General features: G+C 38.3%; 1 protein-coding gene and 1 pseudogene across 1 annotated transcript in view; both read left to right on the top strand.

Moving 5' to 3' along the window:
- Positions 1-13,435, top strand: part of HS6ST3 (heparan sulfate 6-O-sulfotransferase 3) — an 823,801-nt gene that overhangs the window by 592,611 nt on the left and 217,755 nt on the right. The window lies entirely within an intron of this gene.
- LOC111819595 (60S ribosomal protein L10-like) lies at positions 4,013-12,788 on the top strand (annotated as a pseudogene).

The following is a 13,435-nucleotide window of genomic DNA, read 5'->3' as shown; positions in this document are numbered from 1 at the left end:
ATATATATATATACATATATATATATGTATGTATATGTATGTGTGTGTATGTGTATCCTGTTTGAAGCAAAAGAGATCTACAGTAAGTCAGACCTGTTTTGGTTTATTTTTAATCATCAATGTAGGAACACTTATCCCATCTTTATCTGTTTTACTGGTACTGGATGTGTCTTTTCCTAAAGCCATTGTTATCACGGAAGAGCCTGGAATTAACGTGTCTGAAGTGATTATTTAGTGTGACAAGGCAATACCATTTTTTCCCCTCATGAGTTTATATTATGAGATGTTGAGGAAGGAAGCTCTCCTGTTTTGGTTGGTTCACCAGCAATTTTTCTTACTTTAAGGTGTTTGTAAGTGGAGGAAAACAAATCACTTGAGCCCTTAGGACACTGTTAAGTTTCTATTTCCTCTCTGCCAGTATCTGTCAGTGGAGATCTAAATGAGATTTTAGTTGCTTACTTTATGCTTTTCAGCTAAACCAAACTTCTCTTTCTAACACACTCATGATGACAGGGACCAGAGAAACCATGAACCCCTGGCACCAGTCATCAGCTTTCCTTAGAGAGGATAGACTAGGGGCCACTTTCAGATGTGTTGGAAAATGCACTTCAGTGTAGTTCAGCGAGGAATACCAAAGTGCTTGGAAGGCACAAAAATATGGCTTATCTTCAGGAGGGTGAATGCAATAGAAAACATCATTGCATCTGAATCCTTACTGAAAACTTGTGGACCAGGCTGTCAAACTGTGGTTTGCTGATTTTTCTTTATGTTTTTATTTGTATCCATCCCACAATATTTAGAGTCTTCTTAGAAGCCTGTCATAAAAGGACTAGTTCTTTCTGTTAGTGGACTGTTTGAAGCCTCTCTGAGATCTTTCAAGAGCCATCTCCAGGAAGAAAGTTCTGCCGATATACTGAATAATGTCACTACTGCTTGTGTGGAGGAACACCAGACTTTCTTGATGAAGAACAAAAGAAAACACTACCAAACAAACTCTTTCCCCTTCCGTACTAACCAGATGTACGTTTTGCTCTTAGAACTTGGATGAGGATGGCTTGGATAAAAAGAAAGACAGACAACTCTAACACAGAGAGTAGGTTTGTGTTTCCTAACCCTGTTCACCTGTCTACCTTCATGCTTTTTAGGCCTCTCTACATATTCAGAAAGGGGATGCCTCACCTCAAGAACGAAGGAGTGCTGCCTGAGAGTGTCGTCAATTATAGTAAAAGATGTCACTCATTTTCATTGTTATTATGATTACCACAATTATAATTCGGAATCTGTGGTTGCCAAGAGAAAATTAGGTAATGTATAGCATTAAATGTAATCCCCTGGAGGGCTTCCAATTTAGACTAATATTTCTGTGCCTTTGTTCATCACCTAAGAGAATTATTAATATTATCTTTGTCCTACCTTTGAAGAAGCATTACTAAAAATAACTAATACGATATTTTTTAAATGCAGAGAAAATACATTACCAGTAATGGGCCTAGATGCTGAGCTGAGCAGAGCAGACCACCAAAGCAATTTAGTATTTTATTCTCCAATAATAATTCCCATCCATGATTTCTCAGGATGCTTTATAATATTCCAATTATGTAATCTACCCTTTGTTCATAAAGAGAAACCTCATTTTATTCCTATTACAAATCAAAAGTTCAAGTCAAGAAGTTATTAAATAGCAAGCTCATCTTCAGAAAGGTTGAATAGAAATACATTGTTGGAATTAATGAAAAGATATTTCTGACCATGTTTCAAACCTCTGTTCACTTTGGTACCAGGGTAAGGGCCAGGGGACTAGACAAACTATAGACAGTGGAACAAGTGTGTCTGGGGCCAAAGCTTTTTTTTTTTTTTTTAGTTTTCATTTTTTATTGTACTTTAGATGAGTAAAGTACAATCATAATCTAAAGTAAAATAATAAAAATTAAAAAAAGTTTTGGCCCTAGACAGCTACCAGGCCAACCAACTGGAAAAGATCCATATTTATGCCTATTCCCAAGAAAGATGATCCGACCGAATGCAGACATTATCGGACAATATCATTAATATCACATGCCAGCAAAATTTTTGCTGAAGATCATTCAAAAGCGGCTGCAGCAGTATATAGACAGAGAACTGGCAGAAATTCAGGCTGGATTGAGAAGAGGACGTGTAGCCAGGGATATCACTGCTGATGTCAGATGGATCCTGGCTAAAAGCAGAGAATACCAGAAAGATGTTTACCGGTGTTTTATTGACTATGCAAATGCATTCGACTGTGTGGATCACAACAAATTATGGATAAGATTGCAAAGAATGGGAATCCAGAACACTTAATTGTGTTCATGAGGAACCTCTACATAGACTACGAGGCAGTTGTTTAGACAGAACAAGGGGATACTACATGGTTTAAAGTCAGGAAAGGGGTGCATCAGGGTTGTATCCTTTCACCACGTCTGTTCAATCTGTATGCTGAGCAAATAATCCAAGAAGTTGGACCATATGAAGAAGAGTGGGGCATCAGGATTGGAGAAAGACTCATTAACAACCTGTGTTATGCAGATGGCACAACCTTGCTTATGAAAGTGAAGAGGACTTGAAACACTTACTGATAAAGATCAAAGACCACAGCCTTCAGTATCGATTACGTCTCAACATAAAGAAAAGAAAAATCCTCATGATTGGACCAATAAGCAGCATCATGATAAACAGAGAAAAGACTGAAGTTGTCAAGAATTTCATTTTACTTGGATCCACAATCAACACCCACCGAAGCAGCAGTCAAGAAATCAAAAGACGCATTGCATTGGGCAAACCTGCTGCAAAAGACTTCTTTAAAGTGTTGGAAAGCAAAGATGTCACCTTGAAGACTAAGGTGCGCCTGACCCAAGCCATGGTGTTTTCAGTCGCATCATATGCATGCGAAAGCTGGACAATGAATAAGGAAGAACAAAGAAGAATTGATGCCTTTGAATTGTGGTGTTGGCAAGAATATTGAATTTACACAGTGGTTTGACACAGTGGCTGCAACAGTGGGCTCAAGCATAACAACGATCGTGAGGATGGCGCAGGACCGGGCAGTGTTTCGCTCCGTTGTGCACGGGAGCGCTATGAGTTGGAACCCACTTGATGGCGCCTAACGACAACCTCAGGTGAAGTTTTACAGAACAAACTAGCTTTTCGTTAAAGAGTTAGTACATGTATTGTTTTATGACATTGGTCACCAACCCCACGACATGTCAACACTTTCCCTTCTCTACCTTGGGCTCCCCTATTACCAGCTTTTCTATCCTCTCCTGCCTTCTAGTTCCTGCCCCTGGGCTGGTGTGCTCCTTTAGTCTCATTTTGTTTTATGGGCCCATCTAATCTTTGGCTGAAGGGTGAACCTGAGGAGAGACTTCATTACTGAACTAAAAGGGTGTCCGAGGGTGATACTCTTGGGGTTTCTCCAGTCTCTGTCAGGCCAGTAAGTCTGGTCTTTTTTTGTGAGTTAGAATTTTCTTCTATATTTTTCTCCAGGACACTCTATTGTGATCCCTCTCAGAGCAGTCAGTGGTGGTAGCTGGGCACTGACTAGCTGAGCTGAACTCAGTCTGGTGGAGGCTGTGATAGTTGTGATCCATTAGTCCTTTGGACCAATCTTTCTCTTGTGTCGTCAGTTTTCTTCATTCTTAGGGCCAAAGCTTTTGGACTCAAGGACAAGGCTACAATAATGCTTTCTTGTTTGGGACAAGGCTACACTCTGAGCCCCTCTGTAGTTGAATGGGGGAAGGAGTAGGAGAGACAAAACTGGTGCCGTAAGTGATCCTGGTAGCATAAGGGGTCCTCCAACAAACTGGCTGAACTGAGAAACTAGGAATGATGTTCCTGAGCTCCAAGCTTTAGATAAACTCTAAACTCTTAAATTCCATGGCAAACTGATTGGTTTAATGAAGTTATACAGCAAACAGGCTCATGGTTGTGTTAAATCCATATTCAAGATGTCGCTCCATTGGATGCAGGTTACCAAAACCTGGGTTGTCATGGCGAAATGGACCGGGTAATGTCTTACTCTGGCTTCTTTTAATTGTGTGTGTGTGTATGTTGGTGAGAGAGAGAGAGAGGCAGAGTAAGAGACAGAGAGAAACAGAGACAGAGAGAGAGAGAGAGACAGAGAGAGAGAAAGACAGAGAAAGCTTGTGTCTCATGAGTGCATTTTTTTCTGGGACATGCCTCAAATGGCAAAGCAAGAAATGCATAAATTTTGAACCTAGCCAGCCCTAAAATTTCTTCAACTACACTAAAACAAAAAAGTAAACATACTCTTTTCTTATTTTTGTTTATTGTAAAATAAATCAATAAATAAAATAAAAATGATAAAAGATTTTTAAAAAAAGAAAAAAGACTTATTATCTTACTAACCTAGAACTCATTCACTTTTAAGATGCTAAGACTGGAACAAGTGCCACCAAGTGTATCCTGTCATCATTGTTTCAGATAAAATGTTTTGAAAGTTTGAAAAATGCTTTGCTGTGTGTACTGGTGGTTAAAAGATGCTATTGATGACTTTTGCAGAAAGAGCTTTGGTAAAGAAGCTGCCTATGGACCAGAAGGCATGCCTAGGTATCAAAATTTTGCATGACACTAGAGTGAAAAAAAGAAGTGAAAGGAGAGGGATGGGAGAGTGTCTACTCTAAAATTTGTTTTAACCAGTGGAAATTTAGTATTAGAAATGATAGTCCAGACAATTGTGAAGGGCAAGGCAGCACACAGTAACTAGAAGTTGAAGTCAATCTTTAACCCAACAAAATAGATAGAAGGCATTGGCTGTAAGGAGGCACATTGAAACGGAAGCAATATCTCACTTGGCAGTTACAGTATTTCTGGCATTCCAGAAGGTTCCATTGTGCCCCTTCCCAGTCCAAATTTATACTTGTAGAGGTAACCACGGTTTTTATTTCTATTACTGTTGATTAATTTGAGGTTGTTTTTTTATATTTTTTGGGTCTGGATTCTCAACATTATGTCTGTGAGATTTATTCACATTGTTGCCTGCATGATAATTATTTTTTCTTTTTGTGGTTGGCTATTCTATTCTATTCAACTATTTAGCTATTCCATTGAGAAATATTTGGGTTGTTTCCAGTTTCTGGCTATTATGAATAATAACAATAGGGTCGCTATGAGTCAGAATCGACTTGATGGCAACGGGTTTTTTATTATGCATAAAGCTACTAGGAACATTCTTGTACATGCCTTTTGATGGGTATATGCACTCATTTCTCTTGGGTATATACCTAGGAGTGTGATTTCTGGATAAGAGGGTTAACATATATTTAGCATTAGTAGATACTAACAAACAGCTTTCCAAAGTTGTCACACCAGTTTACTCTTCCTCCAGCAAGGTATGAATGTCCTAGTTACTCCACATCCTTGCCAATATGTGGTATTATCAGTCTTTTGAACTTAGCTATTCTAGATGGTATGTAGTTGTATTGTGTTGTGATATTAATTTGCACCACACTGATGATTACTTACATCGATTTTGGTAACTTATAATTTTAATATTATCTTTTGTGAGTGACAATTTAAATCATTTGCCTATTTAAAAAATTAGGTTTGTCTTTTTCCTATTAGTTTGTAGGAATTCTTGAGGATTCTATATACGAGCTCTCTGTTGGCTATATGTATTATGAATATCTTCTCTCAGTCCGAGGATTATTTTTCCAGTCTCTTCATGGGGACTTTTAATAAATTAAATTTAATGAGCTACAATTACCATTCTTATAAAAAATTTGAAACCAAATTCTTTGAAGGATAGTGTTTTTGTATTCTAATTAAGTAACTTTCTACCCTAAGGTATAAAGATATTCACTGTTGTCTTCAGGAAATTTTTTTTCTTTATTTATTTCATATTTAGGTGCATAGTCTATCTCAAGTTAAATATGCCGTGAAATAATAGGGCAAGGTCCACCTTTTTCTCATATAACTATCCAATTGTTCCAGAACCCTTTATTGAGAATAAATCTTTTCCCTGCTGAATTTTAGTGGCATCTTTGTCATAGATCAATTGACGGCAGATGTGTGTGTCTATTTCTGGACTATCTATTCTGTTTATGTGCACTCCTTTGTAACTTGGGTTTCATTCCCCACTTTGTATATCATGGTTATATTTTCATGGCAATAAATATTCAACATAATTCAACTGTTAATGGATAAATAAGATTGAATTTATAGATGCAGTATAACTTACTTGATGGCTTGATGGCTTGTGAATGCAATGATTACATTTCCTTTCTCTGTTAAGTATACCTAATCATTATGCACTCTTGTTTCACACTAAAGCTGTAGGAATAATAAGACTACAAAATTTTTTAATCAAACGAACCCATTGTATAGTGTGAAATGCATTAATTCAACATCAGAAGATTTCCAGTCAAGATTCTGCCCCTTACTAACTGCACATAGTAGTTATCAGCTGTAAATTGGGTACAATAATACCTACTTCTCAGAGTTGTTACAAGGATAAACATATTAATGGACATAAAAGTGCTTTGAAAATTGTTATGCAAAAATTTTCTTTGTTATTTATAAATAATACAATTGTGGCATATATAAAATCCTTTTAATCTGTGTTTGTTAATAGGAAATAGACCTTATCTAGGACAAGCCTGTAATTCAGACAAAATTTAAATTGTAGTGCCCTCGTAGACCTGGCTGCTTATTCTTTCACATCTATGTGTCATGGAACAGACGAAAGATGGAACTAGCATTCACCTAGCTCCCCATTTCTGAGCTTCCATATCTTTATTCTGTGCCCTTATACAAAATCTCCTTTTCCTGTGAGGACCATATTATCAGGCTTACAGCACTACTTATTGCTACAGTTCCTGTTATCTGTATTTCCTCTAGGTACTCTACCACATTTGTTGAATGGTGGTACCTGACTCACAGTTTCCTCTCCTCTCCCTGCCTTTTATTGGGTGTTCAATCTACCCAATGCAAATACTTGAACTCTTCAAAACCAGTGCTCCCATCACCACTCTCAATCAAGAACCTGTTATAATGACTATTCCTTGTTCCGTGCTATCGCACAGAATGGTTCCACTACTGAAACATTAAATTTGAATATTTCCATGTATAGCCACCACATTCTACCCTTCCAACTCTTTTTCCCGCTTACCCCCATTAGGTCTGATCTTGCCTGCTTATCTCCATTTCCATCTGCAAGCTTCAAATCTCAATACCAAATTGTCTAAAGGCCTGGGCTTCGCTGTCAAAAGGACTTAGTTTTGATTCTAACTCTGATGTTTTTTAGTTGTGAGACATGGTCTCAGTCTTAGGCTCATGGGACTGGCTGAAGATGGGGTTCAGCTGAAAGGGTCTGAGATGGCTGCTTGGCTAGTACGAGTTCAGGAATCTAACTGTGGAAGAGCTAAAATATGTAAATTTTTTTTTCAGTTTTCAGATATTCTTTAGATACCTATGATTTTAAATATAGTTGTCAGAGAGATCTGTGGAATTTTACTGGTACTGCTTATGTGAAATACTGAGATAAGACATATGTAATAACTCATTTGCGGGTTTTGGATCCCCACCCTCTTACTCCCTGCGTTTCCTTCTTGAGAGAAATCTCAAATATGATAATCTTATTTGGAAAACATGTGGATGCCCAAGGGAGAATTTACTTTCTGTCTTAGTCTGTCTTCTCTAGTGGAGAAAAACCAATAAAGCACATATAGATATATATAGAAAGAGAAATTTACTTCAAGGAAATCTCATGCAATTGTGAGGAAATGGCTCATGCAATTGTGGGGGCTGGTAAGTCCTAAATCCTTGGGTCAGGCAGCAGGCCAAAGGTTTCTTATATCCCAAGAATTGGATGTCAAGCAATGAGAAGAATGCAGGATTGAAAGAGCACAAGCTTTGCCAGAACATCCATTTATACTATTGGAGGCAGGCTCCAAGGAAACTGCCCTTTCAGTCAATTGGCTGCTCACATCAGTTCACAAAATAGAAGATGATTACGTAGTGTTTGCCAAACCACTGAGAACCATAGCCTAGTCAAGTTGATGCATAGCATTAATCATCAAACTTACCTTATTTCCTAAATCTATCATTGTTGGGTTAATCAAATAAATGATTGCCAAGTTTCAAGAGGAACGTCCCTATGTTTTCTGTCATCCCCTGATGAGGCTCGGCAAGTAGACAGGCTAGACCATATTGCAAAAATCAATGACAGTGTCTCAGACATAAATTCAAAGAGCTGGAAAAATCATGAGAATAAACTTTTAGTAAATTTACCGTGATGAAGTCAGAGAATTGTGCATTGCTTGCACATTAGCAATTTCAGCAATGGCATTGCAGAAGGCTGGTCCTCTTAGGCATCTCAGAATGATCTAAAGGAGGGATGATGACCTTAATATAGTATGATGACCTGCCTAATGTGGACAAAGATTAGTCTGTCTCTGCTCATTCCAAGGTGGCGCTCAAACATATCAATGATCATGAAGATGGCACAGAACCGGGTAACATTTTGTTCTGTTAAACGTAACATTTTTATCGGTAGGAGCCGACTTGACAGCAAATAACAACAACAGCTTTGGCTGAATGCTCGACGCTGCCTGGGAGTTCTTTTGTGTCTCTTACTCGTACCTTCTCCCGTTCTCTTCACCAACCACTTCAAGGCTTCATCTCCGTTCTCTCATTCACTCTCACATATGAATGACACCTCCTACTTATCAGCATTATCAGAGAATATAACATCTTTGAAGGGCTCTCCTTTGAAAATATTTTCTCATCTACAACTTTCCTTCCATTATCTTTCCTGCCTCAGTGTCAGAACTGTTTCTTCTCCTGTTTTGGGGTAATACTTACTCCAAGCATTGGATCAAGCCCTTCAACTTCCTCAGAGACCTTAGTCCATATCTCATCATTTCTCTACTTTATCTTCAATTTGTCCATCTCTCTCTTTGTGTTCGACTTTCTCTCACTAATAAACAAAACCAAATAAAAATTTTTGCCAATCCAAAGTAATAGACATAAGAAAATTAAAAAAAAATTCCCTCTTCATTTTTTTATTTATTCATTCATGCATTCATTGATTTATTCAACTAATTTTTATTGAGTGCCTACATTGTGCCTAATACCTTGATAAGGGTTGGAGATACAATGGTCAGCAAGAGAGAAACAGCCCTTGCTCTAATGTAGCTTGCAATGTAACAGATACCAAGAAAAGAAATAATATCGAGCCCTGGTTGCACAGTGGTTAAGAGCTCAGCTGTTAACCAAAAGGTCAGCAGTTTGAATCCACCAGCTGCTCCTTTGAAACCCTATGAGGCAGTTCTACTCTGCCCTAAAGAGTCGCTATGAGTCAGAATCAACTCGCCGGCAATGGGTTACTACATGCCCAAATCATAGTAACATAGCTTATTCAAAAAAAGGTACTTAAAAATAATTGGGAAAAGAGTTAACTAATTTTAATTAATAGTAAGTAAAAGAACAGAAAAATATCAGAATATTAAGATATATCTAATAGAAGCTCCAAAGACAGTTCACTGGAACATTGTATTTAAAATGAACTATGAAGAATGAACTGGGCTTAGCAGGTACTTTTGGAGCTTCAGGGTAGAGGAGGGGGGAAAGAATTCCAGCAACAGACCAAAATGTACAAATGTCTTGAGGCTTTGGATTAGACTGGCCTTATTTAAATCCCAGCTCTGCCACTGACTTTGAACAATTTACCTTCATGATTATCATGGTGCCATCGTGTGCATTAAGTGACGTAACTCATGAGAAGGTCTAGGAGTACAATGCAGGCTTATCATACCGTTGTTGGTCATTGCCATGGAATGGGCTCTAACCCGTGACTACCTAACATACAACAGATCAACACACTGCCTAGTCCTGTGCCATCGCCATGTTAGTCGGCGTGTTTGGGTCTTGTTGTGGCTACTGTATCAGTGCATCTAACTGAAGGTTTCCCTGATTTTCCTGACCCTTTATTTACTTCACCAAACATGATATCCTTTTCTAGCAATTGGTCTTTCCTGATGATGTGTCCAAATAAGCGAGTCAGATTCTCCCCATGCTTACTTCTAAGGGGCATCTTTGTATTTCTTCTAAGACCGACTCTGCTGGACGAGTTATTTGATACTTTACACATGCAATCGCATTTAATCTTCACAATAGCTCTAGGTTTTATTACTCCAGTTTGAAATACAGAATCAGAGGCTCACAAAGTTTGATTTGCCCAAGGACACAGACTAGTAAGTGTTAAGACAGATTTTAAACTAAGTCTTTTTTGAATAAACTATGTTACTATAATTTTGGCATATAGTAGGTGCTCAATATTATTTCTTTTCTCCCTATTCATTTCTTTTTTTCGTTTTCCTTTGATCTGACAGATCCATCATCAATTCATTGAAATAAATCAAATTCATGCTGTTTTTTTTTTCTTTCTGGTATACCTTTCTTTTCAATGTATTTATTAGATTAAGATTATAATGCTATTAAAATAGGTTATGGGTCATTTTTAAATGAAGATATTTTCTTTTTTTTATTTTATTGTACTTTAAGTGGAAGTTTACAATTCAAGTTAGTCTCTCATACAAAAATTAGTCCATTTTTCTTTACTATTACTCTTTTTTGATATCACAGTTAGAATATTACAGTAACATTTTGAGCCTTGAATTCCTTATTGCTAGCATAAGTGATTTGAACTAGATAATAACTATGGTCTTTTCCATCTCTAACAGGCTGTGAATGTACATCTGTAGACTTTCTATGTAACTTAATTTTCAAAATTTTACTTCTTTATCAAATAGCAGTTATATTTCATGCCTTCATAAAAATAAGTAAATGAAAGTCATTCGTTTAAGTATCACATCTTGTTTCAAGATATGCAATTTATAGATAGGGAGTCCATCTAGTTTGGTTACTTTTTTATGTGGAATAAATTCATGAGTCAAAACATTTGAAATTCACAATACAAAGATATTTACGTTGCCTTAAAGTTTTATATTAATACATTTTACTTGTAAAATGCTGTCAGCAAGGGACTGCATCAGTGATTTTTCCAGTTATATCTTATGTAGGATGTCACTTCATCCTGGAATCAAAAAGTCTTTCTCACGCTAAGATAATCTTTCAAGGCAAGTAAACACCAAATGTCCATCCCACTTGTATTTGTATTATTTATGATACTCATAAAGTAGTATTACTATGGGTTGTGCCTAGAGTAATTTAAATAGTGCTAATGCCAAAATCTGTCAATGGTATTGGATATGAAGTCAAACTACATGTGTAAGGGAATATTGAAACAGAAAAATTGACAGCAGAAAGTAACATGAAACTTGAGGTAGATTTTCTATTCTCTTAATATCTAAGTTTGACTTGTACCAAATCTTCTGAAAGGGTCAGTATCCAATTAAACCCTTGTACTAAATGTCAAATACAGAAGCAGTTGCTTCTTTACAGAAATATGCCTTCTGGAAACTTCTACAGTGCATGTCAAGTTTTGAGGATAAAAAAGCACATTTGTTATCCTAGTTCAGAGATAATTGCTTGCCATTAGGTTGGTAGGAATGTAAATTTTACTCATTTCTGTCAGCTAGTGTGTCAGCTTCCTAAACTCCATCTCCATCTGCCCTCCAGTGACAAGCTGAGTATCATTTGCCTTCCACCAAAATGATAATGACTTGTAAATGTAGATTTCATTGAAATAAACACGTGTGGAAACATTTATTAACTTTTTTTTTTTTAAAGAATAGAGAAATCAGATGGGTAGATCTTTGTTCAGCAACATTATAAAAAAAATCTCATCCAAACTCATTTACTTCCCTTGTGACAATGGTGTAAACACGTTATTGACTTTTCTCTCTCTTTTTCCTCTTATTTTGTAAGAATTATGCATGCCCTTGGCTGTCAGGCTTTAAACATAATAATGTCACAGAGGGGTACTTACTGTGCCTTCCTCCTATGCTGGTTGGTTGTGAGACCAGCCCCCTGCGTGGGCTCTTGTGCCAGAATTCTTTCCTCTAAGCCCAGAAGCCACATTTTAGCACTGCAGACTGTGACTCCAGGGGAAGAGCCCTAATAAAAGTAGCTGTTAGACTCTTCCTTCTGCGTGCCACAAAGATCCTGGTGGCACCATGGGCCACCCCCGCCCAGTGTTAGCAGTATCATAAGAACAAGCCCTACCCAAAGTCCCACTTCTGCCGAGGTGTCCCGGATGCCAAGATCCACATCTTTGACCTGGGTCGTAAGAAGATAAAAGTGAACGAGTTATGTGGCCACATGCTGTCGGACGAATACGAACAGCTCCCCTCAGAAGCCCTGGAGGCTGACTGTATTTATGCCAACAGTCCATGGTGAAAAGTTGTGGCGAAGATGGCTTTCACATTGGAGTGCAGCTCCATCCCTTCCATGCCATTCACATCAACAAGATGTTGTCCTGATCTGGTGCTGATAGGTGCTAGATGGGTATGCGAGGTGCCTTTGGAAAAACCCAGGGTACAGCGGTCAGGGTCCACACTGGCCAAGTTGACACATCCATCCCACCAAGCTTCAAAACAAGGAGCATGTGATTGAGGCTACGGAGGGCCACGTGCAAGTTCTCTGGGAGCAAGAAGATCCACATCACCAAGAAGTGGGGCTTTACCAAGTTTAGTGCTGGTGAGTTTGAAGACATGGGGGCTGAGAAGTGCCTCATCCCAGATGGTTATGGAATCAAATACATCCCAACCATGGCCCCTTGGTCAAGTGGCGGGCCCTGCATTCATGAGGGCCTTGGTAGCACTGTGTTGCCTCACCTGTGCCCACAATAAATTGAACTTCCTGTCAAAAAAAAAAAAAAAGCTGTTATTTCCCAAGTACCTACTGTTTTTGTTTTTTTCTAATACTCATCAAGTGCTTGCTATCTGCTAAGCTCTGTTGTAAGCAACTTACACATATTAACTCACTTTAATCCTCACAGTAACCCTTTGAGATATTATTATTATTCCCATTTTGCAGATGAGAAAACCAAGGCACAGAGATGTTGCACCCACGTAGCTGGTGAGCGCTGAAGGTGGGATTTGAACCTAGGCAGTCTGGTCTAAAACATACACTTTTAATCATGGCATACTTTTGTCTTTTATTATATCTTATTCAATCCTGAGAAAAACCTAATGAGACAGGATGAGAAAACTGAGCCTCAAAAAGGTTAGACAGTGGCCTCAAGTGCGTACGGCTACGAAGTGGCAAAGGAAAGCCTGTCTGGTGCTAAAGAGCATGCTCCAAATGCTTCACGATATGATACGACCTGCCCTCCTGCCCGCTCCCTGTAACGCACTGCCCTTCTGCTGGGGGTTGAGGTAAGCCAACTGCATGGGACTGCAGCAGCTGCGTTCCATCCCCTTCTGGGAAAATCCTGTCGGAAGTCTTACCTGCCGGCCTGCAAGCCCTCTGCTGTATCGTATCAGTTCTGAGAAGA

The sequence above is a fragment of the Trichechus manatus genome, unplaced genomic scaffold (assembly GCF_000243295.1).
Source record: "Trichechus manatus latirostris isolate Lorelei unplaced genomic scaffold, TriManLat1.0 scaffold00013, whole genome shotgun sequence".
In the NCBI taxonomy this organism is placed as follows: Eukaryota; Metazoa; Chordata; class Mammalia; order Sirenia; family Trichechidae; genus Trichechus; species Trichechus manatus.
This window is presented reverse-complemented; position numbering and strand designations above follow the sequence as displayed.